Source organism: Danio rerio, chromosome 4 (assembly GCF_049306965.1).
Source record: "Danio rerio strain Tuebingen ecotype United States chromosome 4, GRCz12tu, whole genome shotgun sequence".
NCBI lineage: Eukaryota > Metazoa > Chordata > Actinopteri > Cypriniformes > Danionidae > Danio > Danio rerio.
In genome coordinates this window covers 12,072,805-12,096,537 of record NC_133179.1, presented here as the reverse complement: position 1 = coordinate 12,096,537, position 23,733 = coordinate 12,072,805, and the positions used below count along the sequence as shown (strand labels likewise).

The following is a 23,733-nucleotide window of genomic DNA, read 5'->3' as shown; positions in this document are numbered from 1 at the left end:
ATTTGCTCATCCCCCTAATGGCAGTTGTGTTTATGGACAGCATTTGTGGGCATGTCTGCCTTTAAAAATTATATGATACATTTTATAGGACTCACAACAGACTATATAAGATTAAAATGGGAAAAGGAAGTAGGCATTATGCTGAATCAAGAACAATGGGTTAAAATATGTGCTGTCCCACACACCTCAACAAGCTCAAGAATGTGGCGTGAGTTTTGTTGGATAAACTTAATTAGATTTTTTATTACACCAAAAATTAAATCATTACAATCATAGATTATTCATCCTTGTTGGAGGAGCTTAGGGGTAAAAGAGGCACATCATGCGCATGTATTCTGGCAGTGTTCAAGAATGAACAGTTTTTGGGAAATTGTGCACACTCTGCCATCAATGATATTTTTGATCTTCATATATTTCTAGATCATTCGAAGTACTTTAACTAGGAGATATGCCTATTAAAATTGAAAAGAAGAATAGATATCTCTTAAAAAGATATTTTTAGCAAGAAGTAAAAAAGCTTTAATTCGGAAATGGTATAAAGAAGACCCATCAACAAAAGACGAAAGGTTGAAGTAATCGAAGTGCATGTGTCATTTTTCCATTTCAATTAGAGATCTTTGAAAAGAAATGGAGTAAATGGCTAGCTTTCTCTACAACGACAATAAGATTATCTATAACTGATGATTTACATAATTGCAGAGGATATGCATCATTGTGAGAATGTGTTTGGTAACCTTTTATTATATTCTATTGATTTATTTATTATGACGAGATTAATTTCATATTTTTATATATGTACATATATAGATATGGATGTATTGGCATATATACGTATGTATGTATGCATGTATGTTTGTATGTAGATTTATGTATATATGTATTATTATTATTTTTTGTTTTGTTTTGTTCCCACTGGTTATTTGTTCCAAAAAAATCTATAAAAACTGAGTTAAAAAAAAAAACATGATTTCATATTTCAATTTAAATTGCTTGAATTTGTATGAATGAACCATTTTATTGACAATATGTAAAATATTTACATTTCTCTGTGATTGGGCTGAAATAGCATATAAAGGCTCCGCCCTTTTCTGAAAAGCAGCAGCTAATTTACATTTAAAGGGACACGCATAAAAGTGCTTGTTTTTGCTCACACCCAAATAAAAGCCAAATTAACAAGCTATAATAAATGCTCTGCTGGTTATTTAAAGTTGAAGTTTACATACACACCCTGTGAACATCAGATATTTCTATTACATCTCATGAAAGGTGGTATAATATGTCGCTTTTAAGTGTGGTATCGTGTTTCTGTCACTTGCCCGTTTGGTGTTCCCCACTGCTCTTCATTGTTGTGTCCGGTCATGTAAACCCAAACGAAACACCTCCTTCCCTCCTTCAGAAGTCTGAACTGAAAGAGAGAGAGAGAGAAAACTCATGAAATGTAAGCTTCTGCTTGAGCCGCTGACCTGAACTTAACCGGGACGGCCTGACTGATTTTAAACACAGCCGGAGCTCTTCTGCAGCCCTCATCAAGAGCAAAGCCACCCATGAAGGATGGTTTGTTTTCATGGTGCTTTTAAACATGAATAATACTCCAGTGGTCACGAAACACAGGCCAGGCCCTGTCATGACAGAGTTCTCCTTGTTTCTTAAGTTCTGCCTCAGAAACAGGCCATTCAACACTAAGTATGGATTTTAACAGGTAAAAGCACAAAATCAACATATGAAGAGTTCAAATGCAAAACCCTCTAAATACATCAGACCTCTTTTCTTGTATATGAGCATTTTTTTAATCAGGCTCCTCTGATTAGATTCAGAAGTTTCATTTTATATGTAATAGGAAGGTTATTAGCTAGTAAATAAAATACCTTTTTTTTTTTAAAATGTCACTTTAGACAATTCTTTGGATTTTAACCAGGTACATTTTGTTTTGCGTCAAAACCAGCTAAATTCACTTTGCTTTTTTTTGCAAAAACCTCCAAATCCACCTATTGGGACAAGACAGTGTAATTAGTTGAAAATCAATAAGCACGCAATTAAACATGCAAAATGTTAAGTAAGTGGCGGTTCATTCCCATGTGATAAACCAGGGGAAAAGCAAAGGATATTGAATAAATTAAATCTCTCAAGTAAGTGCATTAATCTAACATTAATTAAATCTTAATCTGTTGTCATTTCTGATATTTAGGATTTAAATTTAATGTAAGTAGAGCAATGTAAACATTTTAAACATTAGCTTAGCTTGGTAGATTCAAATAATGTAGTTTAAAAACACTGTGAAACATCAATATCTGAGCAATGTCCATTAATATAAAAAAACGTATAGGTATTACGAAGTAATATAAATAATATATAGTTTTATAATATTATATTTAAGAAAAAATAGCTTAAATTAGCAAACAAAACCAACGCAATCCCACAGCAATACGTAACTTTTTGATTTAGGGGCTAATTCGTATGGATTTGGACGATCTAATTCGTACAATTTAGTACGATTTGCTCTTCACCCAATGACGGTTGGGGTTAGGTACAATGCCTCCTTTGTAAAATCGTAATTTTTCATACGACTGAACTCGTGCAAATTAGTCACTGAACTGACAAAACGTAAAATACTTATGTTTCCTCGTGAGATCAGGCTAAACAAAACACAAGGTAGGCCTCTCAGAAACTTTAGAAGCTGTCATTCATTCTTTCATTCTCCCCATACTTAAGGTCTTGGTCGCATTTTTATCCTCATATAGCATCCGGGTGGGATAAAAGAACAGCATCTTAACTCTGTCTTTCGTGAAATGCAATTGCCGTTTAATGTATAGTAAATCAGACTCATTTAAAGTAGCATCGCTGCACAAACATTATGAATGCATGCTACACTTCCGACTGTACATTGTGCTTTCTTTTTCCTATAATACACAGAGTTTTGTGGTAAGGGACGTTTTCATTTGCCATTCACTGACAGGCTCATGCAGTTCATCAAACTCCGTCTTTTAAAATCGAAAGCGGAATGTGTCTCCTCTCCTCATAAAAGCTGGCTCATCAGCGCGCTGCTACATTGAAAACACATGATTCGATTCGTGCTTTTGATTGGTTCTCGGGATATAGCGGCAAGTGGTGTTTAGCGGCTTTTGCCAACAAACTATTATTTGTGAATGTGCTGACGCAGGGATTTGGATTATCAGAAGCAAATCTATTTGTTGATGGTGTACTACATGCCTAAAGCTTTCACTCAATGTCTTTATCTCGTTTTTGGCGGAAGTGGAGGTTTTTCTCACATTAAAATCTTTGCTTTATCGGTGTCAGAACGTCTCCATACAGGTTTGCAGGAGCTGTTAGTCAGTGACCTGTGGGCTCCGATCGCTCAGCACAGGCTTCATCTGGAGTTGCCCGAGTCTTTAATGGGCGTTCATGAGGAGAGGTTGGTCCCTCTGCAATCCATCAGTCAAGAGCACTATTAACACTTCATCTCCGTCCAGTGGCCTCGTTCTTTCACTCCTCAACTGAGCCATTTCCTCAGGACAGGAGGGCGAGGAGGCCTTCCCCTCCTTGCTTTCTTTTCCTGGCACATGTTAATGAGGCTCTATGAGGCCCAGGACTCTTCTTAGATTTCACCCTTCCAGACAGAACAACACGGGCCAGACCAGTCGCTTTCAGAGACAGGGAAACACTTCTGAAAGACTAATATCAGTTCTCACTCACTCGGCGATGACAATAACAGACACTACTGCTTATACATTATATTTTTCAGCAGTTTTTCATAAATTTGATGATAGATCAGCATAAATAGATTTAAAATTATTGCACAATATATCGTTTTAGCATCAATATCGCAATGTGATCATTCGCAATAGTCAGGATCTGCAATGTCAAGTTCAGCGTCAGTTTATTCATCTCTCAGGAGTTTATTTCTCCCAATTCCAAGTTGTTCCCCCTAGTTGAGTTTTTGTTCATTATTTCTTCAAATTTATTTCTCTAACTTTTTTGTGAAACTAAAGTTATTCTTCAAATTGTCATGTTTTATATGCACAATTATGACCTTTAGATGGAAAATAAACTCACAAATGCCATTAAATTCATTTTAAAGTCAAACTTTTAGACAGCATATATAAGGTATTAAGTCTATAATTGCTGTAGCTGTTTTTATTTTCTGTTTCTTCTTCTTCTAAAAAAAAAAAAAAAAAGTCACATTTTCATCTGCCATTGGCTGGACAAACAGATACTCCCGCCCCAATAATCACACCATTGGTTTACCCAATGTTGCAATGCTGATCTTAAACAAAGCACGATTATTTTGTGCGTCCCTCAAGGTTGCAACCACATAATACGTCATTTGTGGAGTCAAGGTCGTGAACCTTCGAGTAATCTTTTCAATGTTTGATTTATCTCTGACAGCATTCAGAGTAATTTGAGCATTAAACAGAGCAATTACAGAACGAAAAGAAAGAGGTTCCTCGGGGATAGCAGGCCCTACCAGACCTGTAAAACGGGAAAAGAGTCTGATCATAACGTCATTCTCCGCTCTGCTAGGCTTAAGTGTAATTACCTGCCATGAAACGCCAAGCTAGGCTCAATCTCGCTTAATCCCTCTCTAATACTCAAACATACTGCGCTAGTTTTTGATGGAAAGCCTGAAGTTAGCTGATTTCAGATTCAGAAAGGGAGCAGTTTGTGGCTTAAAACATCAGTATTTCTCTGTGCTAGTGATATTGAGTAACAAAACGAGGCAGCAGTGTCTACATCAGTCCGCTTCTGTTATCAGATCGATATGTGTTACATGACACCCTGCTCTGCATCATAACTAGCGGCTTATCTCTTGTTTATTATCAGTCTGTCTTATGTTAACAATAAGCTTACAAACTTGGCTTGAGTTTCTTTTGACTGTTAGGTTAACTCCGAGTCCAAACTGTGCGTCAAACAGAAAGACTTTGTGCCCAAGGACAAAAAGTGTCACTTCACGGTCACTGCTGGCCAACAAAGCTATCAGCGTAACTAAATCTATATCTACTTTAAATCAATCTTTTCAGCTGCCAAGCGCTTTCATAAAGTATAATTGGTTCATTCATTTTCTTTTCAGCTATATTTAGGGTTGCCACAGTGGAATGAACCGCTAACTTATTCAGCATATGTTTTACGCAGCGGATGCCCTTTCAGATGCAACCCATTACAGGCAAACACCCATACACTCTCATTTACACACGTACACTACGTACAATTTAGCTTACCCAATTCACCTGTACCACATAACTGTGGGAGAAATCTGAGCACCCAGAGGAAACCCACGCAATCATGGAGAGAACATGCCACCTCCACACAGAAATGCCAACTGACCCTACCTGGGAACGAACCAGCGACCATCTTACTGTGAGGCAATCATGCTACACACTGCACCGCCATGCCACCCAAGTAGAATTCAAAATAGAATGTACAGAATGTAAATGTGTATCAGTAAATTGGATCCGTGCGTTAGCTCCCATGTGACAATTAATCAATAACTGCTCTAGATTGAGGACGTTTTATCAGTTTAATAAGGATTAATTTATATGTCTTCACAAGCCTTCAACTATATAATTGTAACTTAGTTCTTATAAAATACAATTTTCTAACAACAAAATTGCAATTCATGAAGTGCATTTTGTGAAATCACTATAATTACTATAGTCACAGAGGCTGGGGAGGGGGAAAAGTCTGCAAAGTCCAGATTATCAATAAATTAAAAGCAAATCAAAGAGAAAAATAATGCTAAGAGTATATTGAAGCAAATAATTAAATTAATTCTCTTGTGCATTCGGTGTGATTGAGCACAATCAATAGACCACTTCAATGTTTCTGAATTCTACACACAGCCTCTACAAATCTTATTTCTATAATGATTCAGACAAAACTGCTGAATGCACACCCTTCAAAACTACTGTTGTGCAGCGCCGTAAGCACTGGTCCCTCATGAAATGCAAAACTAGTCCCTTATTTTTTTCAGCTTTTCAGCAATATGTCTTCATTATGTGTACACACTCCAGTAAAAAGCACAGTAAACCACAGTTGGCCTGATTCCTGCTCCCCTGCAGCACAGCGAGCAGTGCTTATGGAAGAAACAACATATCTGGCGCCCATCAACGCCGCTCTGGGTTTTGCTGGACGTGATGCTAACAGTAGGTGAAACGTGTCTGTAAGCGCTCCCAGCTGACTACTGTTTACTGGGCAGGAAACAGGAGATATGGGGCGAAAAGAATGGAAAAACGGTCTCCTGCTGACATGGCCAATGGTCATTATGATCACGCCGGCGAAGAATTCACACTCTTTACTGCACTTGGACTGGACAAAGAGTTTAACGCCTATACAGAAACGCAAACAGGAGATGATTAGCTCTCAATTTTGTTTTGAGAGTGTCTTAAATGATTATGAACACGCATGCTCACGTGCGCACTAGTTAAGTTGAGTGGGGCAGTTTGGTTGGATTGGCGCTTTGCCTGAACGCTGGTCTCCGTTTGCTGCTGATGGCTGCAGTTTTCCCAGCACTCTTTGTTTTCTTTAGCACTGTGTCACTCGCTGTGCAAACAACACTAAAACGGCTCACTTTAATTACTCTTCATTTCCTCTGCTGCACCCACAAAAAGGATGATTATGCCAATTTATGGGCGCACACACACACACATACACATGTGAGTACCTCAAATAAACTCACTGTTTAGCAAAGAAAACGCACAATAGAGCTCTCAGTTATATTGCATACACTGCATTGAGGTCAAATCTAAAAATACAGCCTGATATCACGAGAAAATGTAAGTATTTTGTAATATCTAATACAGCCAGTCATGTATACTCTTTTTCTAAAAAATAAAACATATAGCAATAAAAGTACATATATATTTGTCTAAAATAAAACAAAATAAATAAATAAATGAGCCTAATTCTAAAGAAAAACTGCATGTTTAAACACTAAGCTGTATAGCGAAGAAAAGGCACAATAGAGCTCTCAGTTGTATTGCGCACACTGCATTGAGGTCGAATGGAAGTTTCTGCTTCTCAGGGTTTTGTTTTAAAAACTCAGAAGTGCATTATCTACACATTTGTTCATTTCTTCTAAAACCTAACTCATTATCAACTTCCATTTCTGAGCAATTTTAGGAGAACATTGTGAAACAATCCCATCTGTACTCTGAGAGACATGGAAGAGCAACTCGTGCAATTAAATGGGGCTGTGGGTTTGGTTTCTTCTTAAATTAAACAAATTATACAGCAACACCCATCCCGTAAACCAGAGGTCTCTGGTCAGCAGCCCGAGGACTAGATCTAAACCCATGATTTTTTTTTCTTCGCAAATTATGTTAATTACACAACAATTTTCTTCATACTTTTACATATTTATGAAACAAAAAGAGGTAGTACCCACCTAAATATTTAAAGAACGCTGTTAAGTCTAATTATTGTTGTTGACATGAATTTAAATTATTTAAAACATTATTATTTTATACTTATCACCATATAGTTGGTATTTGTGAAACTTTTTTCAAAGATTTGCCAAGTGATGTTCAACAGAGGAAGGACGTTTTTACAGCATTTCCTAGTATATTTTTTATGTCTTATTTATTTTTGTGTGGCTCGAATAAAAGCATTTTTACCTAAAATCCACTACCTAACAAAAGTCTTGTCGCCTATTCAGGTTTTAGGAACAACAAATAATAACTTGACTTCAAGTTGATTATTTGGTATCAGAAGTGGCTTTTGTGTAAGACAAAGGCCTCTAGATTATGCTTATTTTACCAAAATAAAATATGATCATGCCTTGATTTTTAATTATTTAATTAAGCTCTGACTTAGCTTAGACAAAAGTCTTGTCACAAAACAGAAATAATACAGTACAGAATATGGTCATGATGCAGTGGAAAAAGAATTAATATTGTGTATGACTCTCATGATCTTGGAGGACTGCATCCATACATCTCTGCAATGACTCAAATAACTTATTAATAAAGTCATCTGGAATGGAAAAGAAAGCGTTCTTGCAGGACTCCCAGAGTTTATCAAGATTCTTTAGATTTATTTGGAATGCCTCCATCTATCAATCAACAGATGATTCATATGAAAATCTACCTTCTGCCACTTTTTCAAATGATCAACTAGACTGTCTTTTTGTTTATTTTTAAGGTCAATATTTTAAGGCTATTTATATTATTAGCCAATGGATACACAACAAACAACTGCTGTCAAATAACTTGCCTAATTTACTTACCTAATTAACCTAGTTAAGGTTTCAAATTGCACTTTAAGCTCAATATTAGTATCTTCCAAAATATCTAGTTAAATATTTATGCACTGCCATCAATTATTAGAAATTAGTTTAAACAGTATTTACCACACACACACACACACACACACACACAGACACACACACAGACACACACACACACACACACACACACACACACACACACACACACACACACACACACACACACACACACACACACACACTCACACACACACACACACACACACACACACACACACACACACACACACACACACACACACACACACATATATATATATATATATAAATATTAGGTATTTACAAGAATGCTAACTGAATCAGATCCAATGCAGCTTTAGATGCTTTGTTTTCAGTGAGGACCTAGAGATTCTTGTTCATGCTTTTATGACCAGCAGAGTGGATTACTGTAATGGACTCCTCACTAACCTTGCTTAGGGTAAATCCGTACCTTGGCTCTAGGGGTCAAACAACAAAAAATAAGTTAATGAATCGTGGTGTGATTCTGGAGTCAGATATGAGTTTCAATAGTCATGTCAAAGCAGTAAACAAATCAGCATAATATCATCTCAAAAACATTGCAATAATCAGATGTTTCGTTTCGATTAAGGACTTGTTCTTGCTTTTATCACCAGCAGGATGGATAACTGGCCAGTCAGACTGTCCAGAATATTGCTGCCAGGATTCTGACCAGAACTAAAAAAATCAGAGCTTATCACGCCTGTCCTCAGGTCTTCACACTGGCTCACAGTTACATTCAGAATAGATTTTAAAGTATTACTACTTGTCTATACATCACCAAATGGCCTAGGACCTCAATGCATTACAGAAATGCTCTCTCAATACAAACTCAACAGATCCCTCAGATTATTAGTACCAAGTAAATTAGAAATTCCAAGAGTTCAGTCAAAGCAGGGTGAATCCGCCTTCAACTACTTCACCCCTCGCTGCTGGAATCAGCTTCCTGAAATGATCAGATGTGCTCCAACATTAGGCACATTCAAATCAAGACTGAAAACACATCTGTTTAGCTGTGCATTTACTGAATGAGCCCTGTGCTACGTCTGACAGATCGCACTATTATGTCTTTCTTTTCTTTTTGATTCTTTTATAACCTGTTTTAACACATTTTAATCTTTTTAATACTAATAATCATTTTTGTTTTGTTGTTTCTTTTATTTGCTTCTGTAAAGCACTTTCAATTACCATTGAGTATGAAATGTGCTATATAAATAAACTTGCCTTGCCTTGTCTTAACACACGTGTACAACTGCATGCACATCTACATCTCAATGAGTCAGTGGCAGCACTGGGTGAATCTGGCTGCAGTCTGTAATGTTTCTAGCAGACATTTTTAAGTTGTCAGCGAGGCCAGCCACAGATGGTTTGGGCTTACGGGCAGACATTAAAAGAACTTTTTTTTTTTCTAGGGAATGTTCAGTTTTCCGTCTGCTGGCTGCTCTGGTACAGGCACAGACGTGTAACGGGGCTCTAAACGCTGGCACATCACGCATGCTGACCGACTCGATCCTAAAACAGCAGCCATATCACACTCGCTCAGCTTCAGTGCATTTTCCGAGAAGCGGTTAACCCCAGTGTCTTGGCCCTGAAGCCTCTCTTCCTTTGGGCAGCTTGGATGGATGCGGACCCTCGAGGCCTCACGTGCACTTTTCTGTGCTCTGATAATTAACAAAAGTGCTTTATTGCTCTAACCTTTCTAAAATGTCCATGTTTTATGCTCACGCAGGCGCTCGGATTACCAGGTCGTAAAAGGGCAGCATGTGTTTTGCATCACAATCAAGGATGTTTCATATAGAAGATGGAACAAAAAAAAAAAATACATCTAGCGCCTACAAATCTGATTGTGAAATAGTGATAGGTTATCGTTTAGCGACATAGGAAGCGATACTGACCCAAAATTCACTCTAAATAGGATTAAAGGTTGATTTAAAGCAAGGACGATAACTCTAACAAAACAAAAAGAATAAATAAATTCCTCAAGCCTCCTGTAGGTGTCACTCCGTATGCACCAGGCACTTTATCAACACGTGGGGTGAGTAGATTATATTTAAGTCATTTTAAGAAAACATTTAAACTAACTTAGGCTCCATCCACACGAACTAGGGTGTTTTTTGCGGTTTGGCCGTTTGCTCACATGCAAACACAGTAAATACAACACAAAAAATACATCTACCACTACAAATCTGATTGTAAAATAGTGGTATGTCAGTGCTAGGTTATCGTTTTTAACGATATAGGAAGCGAATAAAAAATACTGATCTGAAAATCACTTTAAAAAGGGCTAAAGGTTGATTCAAAGCAGGGACGATAACTATAACAAAACAGAAGGAATAGATAAATTCCCCGAGCTTCCCTTCAGGTGACTCTCTTTCCTCTCCGTATGCACCAGACACTTTATCAACACTCCATGTTTCTGGAAAAAAACATTAAGCAATTCTGCGTGTGCTCCACACAGGTGAGTGGAGTATAGTTAAGTTATTTTAAGAAATCATTTAAAAGTAATTTAGGCTCTATCCACATGAACAAGGGTATTTTCAATACCGCAGCTTTTTGTACTCAGTTTGGTCGTTCATCATGCAAACACAGTCTCAGGTCACTGAAACCAAAATCTTTTGAAAACTACCTTTACGATGAAGATTTTCAAAAACGCTGGGGTTTGAGTAGTTACAAACCAGGCGAAACCGTAGTTTTTAGCGTGTCTGTGATTTTTAAACAGATGAATCAGAAAGCAGCCAATCGGGACCGATAATAACTCTTTTGTTTTAGGCTTTTGATAAGTCAACAAAGTTTTACGGTTAGGAGCATATCGGTAGCTGTTGCTTTGTATTACTATTGATGGTGCTTAGAGCATTTTTGTATTTCCATGATGCCATTTTTTTAAGGAGGAAAAACTCAGTTGCGTATGGCCTTATAGACTTGTCATAGCATTTTCTGTATATACTGCTACTCCTTGGTGATTTGAAGTGCTTCTTTTATCCTTATTTCTAAGTCACTTTGAATAAAAGTAAATGTAAAACAAAAGTCCTTCTGATTTTATAAGAAGCATATTGTTTCACTTTACTATTACTTTTTGCAGTTGATAAAAGATAAAGACATTGACTAATCCATTTAAAGAACTCTAACACAAACACAGGCTTTTTTGTTGATGTTACACTCTTAAGTAAAAGGATTGCTTATTATTGATAGTTTCACAAAGAAACTTTAACATTCCAAGAACATTTACATTTACAAAAAGGTTTTTTTTAAGAACAGATGACTGAAAGGTTCTTTAAGGAATCCAAAACGGTTCAATGATATTATTAAACAATTGACAATTTCCTGTAGAACCTACAGTAAGTTACTGTAAATCAATTACAGCAAAAATACTGCATTTATATTTACAGCGCTATTTATCTTGCTGTATATGAATTTTTATATCTTTACCATTCACTCTCAGAAATATAGGTACAGGAGCTCTTCTCAAAAGGTGCATATTTGTACCTGAAGGATCCATAATGGTACCTCAAAGGTACATTTTAGGTACATTTGGGTACTAATATGCACCTTTGAGGTACCATTGTGAACTCTTTGGGTACAAATATATATCTTTTGAAAGGTACTGCCCCAGAGACAGCTCCTGTACCTTTATTTCTGATAGTGTACATTATATAGTATTTTTCACAATGCAGGTATTTAAATACAGTAACACTGCATGACAGTCCTACAGTAAAATACAGTTCATATTACAGTTAAATACTGTGTAATTTACAAGAATAGTTCTTTGGAATCTGTATATTTTACAGTGTATTATAGGTGTAAGTTACACAGTGACGCAGTGGGTAGTGCTGTCGCCTCACAGCAAGAAGCCCCGCTGGGTCAGTAGGCATTTCTGTGTGGACTTCTTATGTTCTCCCTGTGTTTGCGTGGGTTTCCCCCACAGTCTTAAGACATGCGCATGGTTAATTGGGTTAGCTAAATTGTCCAGTGTATGTGTGTATGTCCTGGTCCTCGAGGCTGGGGATTGCGCATTGGGCTAACAACCCACTTTATAAAAACTAGATGTTACGAAACACCAATATGGTGCGGCTAAATATCAACTGCGATATGAATGGCCCTGGGAGTAAGTAAAGTAAGTATTACAGGTGTGATCAGGGTTTCCACTCCTAGGATTAAACATCTAGACATATTTACATTTCCTCTGATACCTCAAAGTTGTTCTCACACGCAAGACTAAAGAACAAAGTCAGACTGACCCTGAGAACGCTGTACAGCAGGCCTCAAGTCAGTGCCGATTTCTGTTTATGGGCCCAAAGAGCGTCTGGCAGTCAGAATTGAAAACTGATGTCACAGTGAAAGGCTTCTTTGTCTGAAAGTTGCCGATGTAGGAACCGGCACACGGAGTTTGGTCTGAGAGCATGTATGTGTGACGCAACAGCTGAAATTGAATGTCTAGCCACAGCAGATGTCAGAGTAAAGCGAAGGCAAGCCGGCCATAAATCCAGCAAATTACAGTCTACAAGTAGATCAGAGCGAGTCAGCGGCACGGCCTCTGCTTCAACAATCACGCCAGCAGCCATGCAGATGCATTTCCAATTGTTAATTGGTCTTAAGCTTTTAATGAATGGATACACCTACAAATTATTGTGCCAACTAGCTTATGAATGCATACTGTATGTATTGTTTCTGCCCCATTAAAGTTAGGTAACACAGCTGAACGGTAGGTAAAATGTAAACTATCATGCTCAGTTAATAAATCATGATCAGCAAGAGTGATTGGAGTAACAGACTTTCCTCATTGCACAATTTCATCGTATTGGTTGTACAACAGCCAGATGATTAGGTCAAACTGTGTCCTCATATGCCTGTAAAAGACAGGGAGTCAAAATCCACATGTTGTTGTATTGCTTAAATGCACAGACACACATACACACACAAGTGTCATCAAATACACATAAATGCATGTGTTTTAGATACATGAAAAGGTTCTTGGAGTACCCTCAAAACTAGTTAGACGTTCGGCCTTAATGAGAAGAATATGAATGGAGAAGAACATGGTGGCTTACTGAAATTATCTCCAGCGATTTCGCAATTATAAACTACTAAACGACTTCTGTTAACCAGCCAGATGAATCCCAGAGCGCCTTTTAGATTCTGAAAACATATCTAGCCCTTCCCATTAGCCCTACGCCTTCAGGCTAAAAAAAATTAGGACACCCCAACCACTTCATGTGAACGCGTAAATCGAGGGGTAAGGGAAAGGGCTTATGGAATTGGGCCTATAACTAATAAATTCAAAAAAAAAAAACGAAAAGCAGTGTTAATGTTATACTAATATTTTTTAATAAAAATAAATGCTTTACTCAAATCTATACCTAATTAATCAAGAAAGAAACTAAGAAATTTCCAGCAGCCTCTTAATATTTTTTCCATATCTGCATAATAATGCAGCAGTGCATGCAGAGAGCTTCAAATTAACCACATGCAACAGTGTGAATTTTACAGTCAGAAAACTGTTAGGCAGGTTTCAACAACATTTGAGGGCAAATTCCACGCTTAATGGCTGTAATTCAAAAAGGCCTTTGTTGTAAATATAGTATCAGAGACCGTCTGGCAGTCAACAATAAGAGCTTCAGCTTGCATGACAGATACCAATCTAATTACCTGCTTTGAATTAAATTATTTCAACCAAAACAACATCTGCTCCACTCATATAAAGTATCAGGTGAAAATCCGCCTCAACGGTAGACTTTAATACTGCTATGACTGACTGACACCAGGTATGTTAATAACACAAAGAAAGAGAAATGCTTAGACATGTTCAATTATCACACCGTTATTTGGGTTTGAAGTCTGGAAACAGGGGGGTTACATAAGAAGACGACCAAAAGAGATGAAGTCAAGGGGAAAACAATGTGGCATTCACATCAGTGGTAAAATTCGAGATCAGAGCGTCCAAAAAGAGCATCATTACCATTAAGAAACAGAGTGAACGCTGATGAATGGATTCATTGGCTTCACTTATACAGACTTACATACAAAATGTTGTGCTTTACTGATGGTGGCAGATTGTAAATGCATTAGGAGGCATGCATATGTTAAAAGATTGTTTCCTGGAGGTTAGACCATGTCTAGACTGGCACTGTTTTCTGAGTGTACTGGCACGAGATGTGTTTTTAAGACCCCATGTCAAGTTAAGGGGTTTAATTGTCAGAAGAAGATCGAGATGCCTGTGCTCTGGAAACTTTGAATGGAAAGTACAATTCATACATTCAGACCCTTGATTGTCTTTTTTTAAAGCAAAATAATCATGTAGGAGAATGTTTTGATTCAGTTTTAAAATAGTTACAATTACATATTTACTGAAAACTATTTATATGGGCTGATTTTAAACACTAATTCAATTCAATATTGTTCAACTCAATTTGTTTGTCTAGATTCAGGCAATATAAATTGTTTGCAAGCACTTACCTTAAGAAATTGAATAAATCCAATTAATATATATTTTTTCAGTGTTTATGTATGTATGTATGAAAGGATTATAGGTGGGCATAAATAATTTTTTGAAATCTAGATTAATCTCACTGTAATCTTGGAATTAATCAAGATTAATCTAGAATAAAATGGCTCATTTACATTCTGCCGAAAGCATTCAGAATATGTGTGCTACCCAAATAATGACTAAATATATGTCTTTGAAAACGGGTTTCTCAAGCCAGGTGGCGCATTAGACCAGGTGCTTATCTCCTGTTTCCAAAATGCATCACAAACTGCTTGAGAAACTGTTCTACTATGAAAATTGGTCATGAAAATAAATTATGTTCAATAAGATGGACTTGTGTTTCCTAAATGTTTATTCAGTTAAATGTAAACTTTACACTGTAGGCCTATACATAAGCTTGAAACACCGCTTTTTGATTACCTTAATCTGACTAAAGTCATAACTGAGCTAAATGGAACTAAGACACGTGGAGTATTCATATATATGTGGCATTAATGAAGTAAACACCACAGTCAAACTATTACCGTCATGTAGAAATTTGCGCCATATTTTTCGACACTCAAATATCAAGGTGAAAATCATTATAGCTTGCACAGAATAGACCCAGCTCCCAACCCAACTTTGAAAATGATTAACAGCGATAAAAGTTGTTAAATTTTCGTGTGATAAAAGTCTCGCGTTAACACAGCATGGCCCACCACTAGAAAGGATGCAGTTTGTTTGTGCTTTGCTGGTTGATAAATCATTCAAATGGATTCAATTTCTTTGATCAGACCCAGTGATAGTTACTTTAGCGAGCTGTCTATTAGTAATGAAACAAAGTATTTTGATTTCGGTCATCTATTGTTCATTTTATAATACATTTTCAGTGCCTATGTGTACTTTTACAGCAGTTATTTTAATTCAAATTCTATAAATTCATGTTAAACACAAACTCTAAAGTAAGGGGTGAGATGTGAACATGACAGGAGGGTTTAATGTAACAATAACCCAAAGCTTTCCTCGTTTTGTCTTCATACAATTATCTAACCAAATATGAAGAATTCAAGCAGAACAAACTTAAATGTTGGGCTTGCAGGTTAGCCATCATCTGGACCTAATGGTCAGAGGTCAATGCAGAAAGTGTCATGTTTGCACCTTAAAACCTGCAGCTGAAAAAGCTGCACACCTGATCGCTTCATTCACAACTTAGCCTCTGACCTCTGCTTACTGTTTCTAAAAGCATAAAGACTCACACCTGCCCCTGTTTCAAGGCCATTCGGCCACACACACACTCAAAACATCTCTGTCATCACTATCATTGTGTGAGCGAGGGAGTAAAGCTTTAAGTTGAAACCAGAACAGCACTCTCTGACTGATCACAGGAAACATGAAAATGTGATTCAGAAAACTGAGATTTAGACAATTTAGTCATGCTAACAACCCAGCAGGCACATAACGTTATAAGACGTTAATAATAGTTTAGCTTTAGGTCATGCAGTCAGATGTCCAAAATTTAATATTTAGCCAACGTCTAAGAGCAATGTTATTTTGACATCCAAAAACGACGTCAAATTACAATGTTGTGTTGGAAAGTGACCAAATTCCAACGTCTGATTGATGTCATGGTGGTAGGGTCCACAAAACATTAAGGTGTAACATGATGAGACATTGATATTTGAGTTTAGATTGTGCTGTAAATTGACCAAAATCCGACGTCTGATAGATGTCATAGTGGTAACGTCCACTATCACGTTGTAACATGATTAGACGTTGATATTTGGTTGATTTTAGGTTGTGCTGGAAAGTGACCAAAATCCAAGGTGTGATAGATGTCATAGTGGTAACGTCCACACAGCGTCAAGGTTTAACGTGATTAGACGCTGATATTTGGTTATTTTTAGGTTGTGTTGGAAAGTGACCGAAATCCAACGTCTGATAGATGTCAAAGTGGTAACGTCCACACTACGTCAAGGTGTAACATGATTAGATGTTGATATTTAGTTGATTTTAGGTTGTGTTGGAAAGTGACCAAAATCCAAGGTCTGATAGATGTCAAAGTGGTAACGTCCACACAACATCAAAGTGTAACATGATTAGACGTTGATATTTGGTTGAGTTTAGGTTGTGTTGGAAAGTGACCAAAATCCAAGGTCTGATAGATGTCAAAGTGGTAACGTCCACACAACATCAAAGTGTAACATGATTAGACGTTGATATTTGGTTAAGTTTAGGTTGTGTTAGAAAGTGACTGAAATCCAAAGTCTGTTCGATGTCAAAGTGGTAACGTCCACACTACGTCAAGGTGTAACATGATTAGACGTTGATATTTGGTTGAGTTTAAGTTGTGCTGGAAATTGACCAAAATCCAACGTCTGATAGATGTCATAGTGGTAACATCCATACAACGTCAAGGTGTAACATCATTAGATGTTAATATTTGGTTGATTTGAGGTTGTGTTGGAAAATGACTGAAATACAACATCTGATAGATGTCATAGTGGTAGCGTCCACACAACATCAAGGTGTAACATGACGCTGATATTTGACTTCAGGTTGATTTTAGGTTGGACAGTGATGTCTCTAAACTGCATTTTTGAGTCCACACACTCTCATTTAATCCAATATCTGCTTACTCTTGGTCTGGTTTGCTGACAGGCTCAGCTGACACAGGCATAACGCCCGCTGTGGAAAAAGGAGAATCCTTTTTTTTAATAATTTCACACTTCAGATCCAGAGAATATGATTCCTCTCACTAATATGACATTTATTTTCACAGAGGCAGCATATGCACATTTGCTCCCAAACCACAATGCGAGCGCCCCAGACGTTACGCAAGTGTGTGCCTTGAAACCACAAGAAGCAGTGTTGTAAATCAGCCAATGTGTCAGTCAGGCTGCTAGTGTGAAACGCATTCAGTTAGCATGAATTGATAGCTTTTTTTGAGTTAATTATGTGTTTGAGTTGTGAGGGAACTTTGTTATATGTCTAGCATGTGTATTGCGGTTTATATTTGCTAACATAGTACAGCATAACCATGCAATTTGACTAGCTTTGTCATTCTGATAGCTGTTTAACAAAAGGTTTCTCACACATGCAAAAAAGTACATTAATTATCATTACTGCTACACTAGAGTATTTACGACCCATGACATAGAGGTTAAAGCTGTTTAAGTCAATTCTTACACCTACATTTTTTTATATCTTGAATAGCTATAAAGAAATTACACGCTTAATCCTTCACTTTACAATCACTATGATTTTATTGGGATCTTCTAAGGAGAGGCTACAACTGTTTAGCGTTAGCTCTTTGAAGATCATATTCCAGAGGGGAATATGTGTTCAAAGCTGGAAGAAAAGCAGCGGTTTGATCGCACCATATGGCCGCCTTTACGGGAAGGTTTTAAGCATGAATGCTAATGCTAAAAGGCTAACACATGGGGAAAGCAGGTTTACAAGGGTCATGTCCCCACAGTGTGTTCTGGGTGACCTCTGGGGTTTTGTGTGACTTCAGAAATTGAAAGAATGTGAGGTGGTGTCCCATAGCATGACGGGATGGATAGTGATGGACCCAGCAGCTGCGTCAAGCAACTGTCCCTAGTTTACCTATATACACACACTTTACTAATGCATGCAAGGAATTCAAGGGGAAAACAATGGAGATATGACCATCTACATGCTGATATCTCAAGTAGTAACATTTGAAGTGGATCAAAACTGACCTAAAACTATTGAAAACCATCCATTCTTGTTCTAGGACAATTTAAAAAAACATGTAGATGTTCAGATGGTAACTACTGTATATAAACAGCTAATCTGATCTAATCCAGGATGAAACTCATGAGGACATGTAGGATTTCTATACTGAGTGACATTAAAAACTATTTGTCTAACATGTCTAATACCGTGTTTTTAGCTGTTTTCACACCATTTTAAACAAAGGTGGCCAAACTTTTTTCTATAAAGGGCCAAAAATCAAACTTAAGGGGTGTGGGCCGAATATATACTAAACCTTGTTTATTAAATTTGTCATGGGTAATTTTCTAAGTTATTCTGTAATATTTAAAATGAACATACATATATATTGCCCGCAGATGTCTTGCTGACAGTAGTTACATCACTGTCAACACAGTTACAGTATGTTTTTGCAAACCCATCCTGAAGCGCAAGTCATTGCAAGTCATAATTCATTGGTTACTCAAAAGGATGGCTCACTAAAAAAAGAAAATTGATGAACCCATTGATGTCCACGATATTGTTTTATCCTACAATGCACATCTATGGGTGAAGATAATGTGAAAAATCCTGGTTGCTGAGAAAGATTAGCTGCATCTCAAATGGCACACTAATATCTTACATTTTTTAAGTTTTAATGAAAACAAAACAGAAGTAATGCTTTTTAGAAGGTAGCGTTGGGACTCCTCTATTCAATATGGGATCGTTAGCACAGCATTTTAAGCCTACGGTCACAAATTTAGGAGTGAAATTCGAGTCAGATTAGAGAAGTAGTTAAATCTAGCTTTTTTTTTCAACTATAAGGCAACTAGCAAAACGAAGGCAATATATACCAAAAACCACAGTAATCCATGCTTTCATGACCACTTGGTTAGATTACTGTAATGCACTGCATGTGAGGAGTAGCAGGTCAGCTATTGCCTATTTGTAAATGGTGCAAAAAGATGAGGCAGGCCTGTTAATTGGTACTTGCACATAAGACCACCTTTCCCCCGTGTTAGCTTCGCTTCATTGGTTGCCAGTTCCTTTTAGAATATAGTTTACAATTATTTTATTTGTTTATAAATCTCTAAATGGTCTTGCCCCACTTAAAAGGGTTCTCCTTTAAATCAGCTCTTAATACTCTTTTCTTTTTTGCTGGCATTTGACAATTGATCCTAATAACTGGTTATTTTAATTGATGTGCCTTTTAGGTAGTTTAGCTATAGTTTATGCTGTATTTTTTATACTATTATGTTTATTTTGTTGTATATTTTCTGTACAGCAAGTGCTCTATAAATAAACTTTACTTGACTTATACACTATGTACTTGTGTGCTTACACACTCAAAAGCACAGTATATGTATGCAGTGTCATCCCAACTGGGACACTAAGGTTTTTTTTTCTAAACGGAAATTCAAACCGTTTCCCAGATATCGTTTCACGGTTGCCAAATTAGCGGAATAAATGACCAAACTACCAAATAACACCTGCCATGAGTATAACTGCAATCACCATCGAGAGATGGTATAATCACTCTCATAGTAGAATTTTGCTTTCACAATCCAAATTAAATAAAGTCATTCAACATGAGCGTCTGAAAGATCCACCCCTTCCACTACATGATCAAAGCAGCGGTCATCAAGTGTGTGAAGTGTCCAACATTCTACACTACATTTTAACAGATGAATGACTGATTGATTAATTATTTTTAGAGTTTTTAGTGTGAACGCACTACTTTCCCTATTTATACTACATAATGTTGTAGGATAGTGCATAACAGTGCAATTTGGGACACACCTATTGACTTCTATAGTATCTCCTACATGGGGTCCCCAACATTTTTCAAAATATCTTCTTTTGTTTTAAACAGAAGAACGAATCTCATAAATGTTTAAAACCACATAAGTGAAATAATAATGAAGCAATTTTCATTTTGGGCTGAACTATTCCTTTAACACACTGTGCTATTTACATTTATATACCAATTTTTTTTTAAATAAATAAATAAATAATAAGATTCAATGGAAACATGTCAATAACGCTTCAGTGGAATTACAGCTCAAACAGACAGCCAGGATTTCAGGTCAAACCAATGAAGGATTTGTAGTATCGTGAGGTGTCAGGTCCTCTCTAGGTCAGTTTTGAGACAAAACAGATCCACAAACGCCCTAAAGGAGCACTGAATAATGCACTAAAAGCCATAATAAAACCCAAAATGCAAACAAAGCAGAAACGAATGACTTATGACTCCATTAATGTCCACGAAGCACTTGAAATATCAGGCGCACGGAGCAAACACGTGCTTACAGATTCTACCAAACCTGGACGGCACAGAAAACTCTCATAAAGCCTCCAAAGTACACAATTGCTTTATTTGCCTGCCTTGATTCACCCTGTTAGTGGACGTTTTATTTTATCTGAGCCACAGAAAGAAGGTGAGCTACGAAGACAAGAATGCATGCAATGAATTCTGGAATTACAATCTCACAAAACATCAGGTGCAGATCTGGCACAAAATACAAAAATACACACGGGCCTATTAGCTCATATAAAAAGCTTGCTGAAAGAGCGACATGGCCTTTCTCAGATAGACTTATTTCTAGCCAGCTTGGCATCAAGCAGCATTTTATAGAGGCTCTTATCTCGGTGCTAATCCAATCTTTAAACAACCCTGTACCACGCACACGGCACCACTTTGATTCATGTCGGATTAGTTTATGTTAAATCAACTTGTTGGTGTGCGTGTTTTAGTGGGCACGTCCAAATATAACACAAACATTTCCAGATTGACAAAGCGAGATAGAGCTGTCTGCCTTTTTATTTTTAAATCATAAACGGTTTCTTTGGAGTCTATTTATTTTCAAGCATATAAAACATCATCTCCATAACAGCATCAAACTTTGTAGGGTGGCGTCTGGGGGTCTGCTAGTGTTTACCTTGAGCTGGAGTGGTGCTGTGTTGATGCCAAACTTCATCAGATGAAGTATACTGAAACAAAGAGTGTCCTTTCCCATTAGACACACAACACCTGATTCAAATGAACATGCTAATCAGTAGCTCCCCTGAACATGGCAAACTACACCTATATAGTAGGTCAAACACTGTATGTGACAAAAGGAGTCTGAATTTGTTAAATAGGCCATAAAATAGTTATTGTAAACATACAGTAAGCCTGGATCTATACTCTGTAAAAGCAAGTCCTTGTTTAAATTAATACTTAAAACTCCCGAAAAGTGTGTTCTGTATAAAATGAATGTGTGTAGTATGAATGTAATGCCGATTGCACAGTATCACTTTATTTTGATGGTCCCTTTACTTCTACAACTACATGATAACCGATTCTCATAGTAATGATTGTCTGTTTAATACACTACAAAACATTTTATGTACTTGCTTAGAGTTTTGTCTACTTTCTAAAACAAATATTTACAAAATTCTTAAATCAAGCAGCATTTCCAAGCATTGTTTTATTCTTCGAAATATTAAGTCAAATTGAAGTGATACAGTGCAATTGGCATTATATTCATACTACACACATTAATTTTCTACAGAACAAACTTTTTAGAAGTTATAAAGTAAAGTATTAATTTAAGCAAGGACTTGCTTTACAGAGTATGTGATTTTAGATCCAGGCATACTGTATGTTTACTATAGCTTACCATAGTAATTACTGGCCATTAAAATAGTATGTGAAACAAAATGGATGGATGAATTCAGAATAATACAACACAGACTAACACTCATATGGCAGGTAGATATAAAAATAGTGCATTTACCATTTAATAGTATAACTCTTATAATATATAAATATATATACTGTATACCTCAGAAATCATTTTAATATGTTAATTTGGTGTCAAATATTATTAATAGTTATGCCGTTTAGTGCTTTGTGGAAGACATGATATTAAGAGACTGTATGTGGTCTATGTTAATATATTATTGTTTAATGATTTTCTATATTTAATGTAAAAATACTTGGAAAAATAAATGGAAACCTTTTACATTTTAAATTTGGCTTATTGTATGTTTACTATAGATCAGTAAATACTGCCCATTAAAATAGTATGTGAAGCAAAATGGATGAATTCAGAATAATAAAACAGAGATTAAAATAGTATATATATATATATATATATATATATATATCAGAAATTATTTAAAAATAATTTTAATATGCTAATTTAGTGTCTAATATTTTTAATAGTTATGCTGTTTAGTGCTTTTGTGGAAGACATGATATTAACACAATTTAATTCAGTTTATGTTAATATATTATTATTTAATGATTTTTATCCATTTAATTTAAAAATGCTCTAAATCAGTGTTTCTCAACCACGTTCCTGGAGGATCACCAGCACTGCACTCTTACCATCGCTGCATCCCAAATTGCATACTATCCATCCTAAATAGTATTTGAAAGAAGAATAAGTATGTCCCAAAGCATAGTATGTTGAAAAGAGTATGCCAAAGAGTACTATTTCCGGTAAAACCTTGAAGTTTGGAAGCATCCATACTTTAACCACTGCTATTGACCACAATACATTACACGTTGGACGTGGATCTGTTTATAACTACAAGCTCGGGTAAAATGTGTGAACAAACTACAAACATGGCGGACACGCAAGACAAACAGTCAAGTAGAGAGGCCTATGTATAGATGTTTGAATGACTGGTAATTAATATCTATCTAACTGGAACATGTTTAAACCGTGTTTTCCATGTTATATTTAATCTGCAACAACAATGTTAACTTATATCAAGATATGTTTGGACATTAACTTCTGAATGCATAATTACCCAAAGACCTAAGGAGATTTATCCGCATTAAAAGACTCACGAATGGCAGATTATCCTGCTGCTGCTTCTCCAATAAGGTAGGTAATTAAATATGAAAGAAATGTGGATGATGTGTCAAGGTGATTGGCAGGGGATGTAACTAACCAACATAGCGATCTGTTAACAAGGAAGAAGCATGTGCCAAAGCTTGCATACTTTTCTGTTACACACTTAAAAGTACATACTTTTCCTTTAAAAAAAAAAATGTACAAACTATTAGGGTGTAGTATAATGTGAATTGGGACACAGCAAATGTCTCCTTAATCAACCACACCTGATTCAGATCATCAGCTCATTAGCAGAGACTGAAAGACCTGTAATGGGTTCGACAGATAAAGACATCCAAAACGTGCAGTGCTGTTGGTCCTCCAGGAACGTGGTTGAGAAACACTGCTCTAAATGACAACATTTTACTTTTTAGATTTAAAGGAAAGATTGGTAT

The 23,733-nt window shown here is 36.5% G+C and overlaps 1 protein-coding gene across 10 annotated transcripts in view; it reads right to left on the bottom strand.

The window, feature by feature from the left end:
• The window catches only part of asb13a.2 (ankyrin repeat and SOCS box containing 13a, tandem duplicate 2), a 170,071-nt gene that overhangs the window by 127,545 nt on the left and 18,793 nt on the right, over window positions 1-23,733 (bottom strand). For 6 of the 10 annotated variants that reach the window (XR_012401614.1, XR_012401613.1, XR_012401612.1 and 3 more), the window contains exon 7: window positions 1,317-1,405. The gene's annotated coding sequence lies outside the window, so the exon portion shown is untranslated. Of the gene's footprint in view, window positions 1-979; window positions 1,406-21,388; window positions 21,441-23,733 lie in introns of those variants that run through there. The other 4 variants (XR_012401611.1, XR_012401610.1, XR_012401609.1 and 1 more) reach the window with 3 other exon arrangements.